Consider the following 3254-nt stretch of genomic DNA (forward strand, 5'->3'; position numbering starts at 1 on the left):
CTTCCTGGTGCAGAGGATTCTGGGAAACTGTCAAACGGTGCTTTCAGGGCTGTCGGACACCAGAGACACACACACACAGACACACAGACACACACACACACACACACACACACACACACACACACACACACACACACACACACACACACACACACACACACACACAAAATACACACAAAATACACACAAAATGAAAAGAGGTTTAATTCACTATTGACGAACTTCTGCAACTCACCATTGAGCTGCAGTCACCATTTCCTCCAGCAGATAATGTGCAGCAGAGAGCTGGGGGAAAGCAAAGGAAAAGGAGGTAAGGGATCATTTGTAATCCATGAAATAATTAAAGGAAAAGGTTTCAAACACTACATACATTTACATTCACTTAATACAGATTTTTATCCAGATCTTAAATTACACACACCCATAAATATAATTCAAGATTTTACATCAAGATCCATTAATCATTCTCTGAGAAATGAAAAAATTATTTAATACTAAAACTAAATCAAAAATAGCTGCCAAAATTAACACTGGTTCACGGAAACAAATCAAATTAAAGCCCTCAAAAAGCCAATTCATTTGCCTGAATAATAATAATAAGAAATAAATACAATTTGTAAAATTTTTAGGACTGCAAAGCAGCACTGGGCGGGCCCGAGCACATGCATTTTGAAGTGTTGCATGCGTTTTGCCTTAAAAAAAAGATAATAAATAGTTGTGCAAGACATAAAGTTTCCTTTGATCTAGGAAGACTGAAATCAAAGGATTCATGGTCCATGGAACATCGTGTTTTAATGGCGTGTAATCAAACTTTGACGCCACGCCACGGTCACACCGTGTGATTAAAAAAAAATCCGTCAGTCAGTTTTTATCTCCATCTTGTTGTGATGACACTCATCTCAATTTGAAGTTGATTCGATGAAAACCCTGGTACAAGTGTATCAAAGAAAAAATGTGGAATATGGCCAAAATGGCCACTAAATACAAAATAGCAGGCTTCCTGTTTTGTTTTTCCAATTGCATCTAGAGACTTTTTTGTTTGTCTGGTCATGATACACCTGTGTATTGATTTTTGTGAAAATCGGTCAATGGGAACACCTTCCGGGGGTCTCGGGCTGTCTCGGGGGGCACCGTTGAGCCATTTTGCAACGCCCATTGAAAATTCCTTCAGAATACGTAAATTTTCACCACTTTCTAACTTTCTGCAAATTTTGGTAAGAAGTTGAGCATGTTAAAGCCCTCAAAAAGCCAATTCATTTGCCTGAATAATAATAAGAAAGAATAATAACGCCCGGACGTTTTCGTGTTGATGCCAAGCAGGTGTGAAGCTGTTTGCTCTTAACGTAACTCGGTTAGCCAGGGCAGCGGTCTCTATGACATACGCTCTGGACCCAGATGAAAGCTGGATAGGAAAGGCTGCTAAATCTATGCCCGAAAGAGGGATTAGTGTTCTGACAGGAGGACTCAGTTACACCTTCTCGGCATCAGCATGGAGCTCAGTCTGGGCCGATGTGTCCGTAATCCGGCGGCATGTTTCACCAGGGTTTCTTTTTTTAACCTACATGCATAGATAAATCCACGACCTACATTTAGTATGACTGTGGTACGAGTTTGCCCTTGCTCCGGCAGACTGACAATCTGATTATACCTGCAATGTTTGCGTGGGTGGACAGCCGTCATTCTGATGTTGGCGCATGATGTATAAATGTCTTTCCTTCTGCTTTCTGGTTCCTTCTACCTCAAGAGAAAAAAATCTTTTGGCTTTAGGAAATGTACTTTTTCAAAACCTCTTTGAAGTTTTTAGGTTATGAGAAGCTTTTTTAAATCAGCTTTTGTCTTGGGTTAGAAGAGACGGAGGTTAATATTAAAGCAAGGAGACGAGCAACCCTCCATTTTTGAAGTCATACTAAAATAAGGGACAGAATTACAATGAGACATTATCTAAAAGGGGGTTGTTGTTGATTGATGTTCAATTGCTGAGACTGATCATATATTGTTCATGCCACTAATGATTTTCATCCTCCATCTCTGTGAAGAATCAATTAATGTGAAGGAGAGCGACAGTCGATGACTCAAACAAAATGAACCGAAATTTTACTCTGGGTGTTTCTACCACCTGCTGACCAGTCTCCAGCAGAGGAAAGTGAACATTACAGAAATCAGTGATGACAGATTTACAGAGGAATTCTGGGAAACAGTAGAAAATTAAAGGACGACATGAAACACATGAACAGTTCAGTTGCTATAAATTCTCGAATGCATCTAATCAAAGAAAGATAAAATCTAGAATGATAACCATTTAAGCAAATACATTCACAGGCCAAACCACCCAGCAAATGTATGTGCAGCTCTGATAAAAGAAAAATGAAATAAATAATGAAGCGTGCCTGGGGTGTATGATGGATGGGACCTCCCAGCATGCCCTGGGGCAATGCTATGATTTGTAAGTTAAGCTGCGTTTTGTGTCATACACACTTTTTCCATGTTCTTGGTCTATTTGTTCTGTATAAAATTTATTTTCTTCAAACACCAAATGATAACTATTCATGTATTATATTTGATTCTCAGAGTTCACAGGTTATCAAGTTAACTCATAGGTTCATTCAAAAGAAAATTTCCAGTGTGATGCCAGAACAACAACAGGGGTAAATATGTCACGTTATATTCTGCCACAAATTTCTACATAGGTCTATATATGTGATATATCTGATATTAACTTATATATCCATCATTACATTTCTCAAAGCCTGGTACACAGGGGGCGCTGTTGGCGAAACAAACAAAACACTGCAACAAAACTAAGTTATTGGGTCCTTGGATTCTAAAAGGTAACTGTGCGAATATAGTTCTAACCGTCACCCTTTAAAAAGCTATCAAACAGATAGAACAACACGAAAATTGAACCAAAACCAAAAGATTGTGGGAGTCACAGAGAATAACACTGGGCACATGACAAATCATGGGATAAGCAAAACCAACAACACAAACTCAGAGAGACAACTGAAGGTGTCAACCCTCTGACAGCAAACAAGGAAGGGATCTTAACATGATCTCCATGTGATCTCCATGTGATCTCTATATGATCTCCATGTGATCTCCATGGCCATAACATCCATTCATTTGCAAATATCAAAAGGACATTTTCAGAAGCATTTTCTCAAAACATCCCAACATTTAGAGTGTGCTTTGTTAAAAAGTACAATAGTTAAATATGAAGCCGTGTAAAATAGGGGCATCTAAAATGGTAAAAATGT

This window comes from Limanda limanda, chromosome 6, assembly GCF_963576545.1.
Source record: "Limanda limanda chromosome 6, fLimLim1.1, whole genome shotgun sequence".
In the NCBI taxonomy this organism is placed as follows: Eukaryota; Metazoa; Chordata; class Actinopteri; order Pleuronectiformes; family Pleuronectidae; genus Limanda; species Limanda limanda.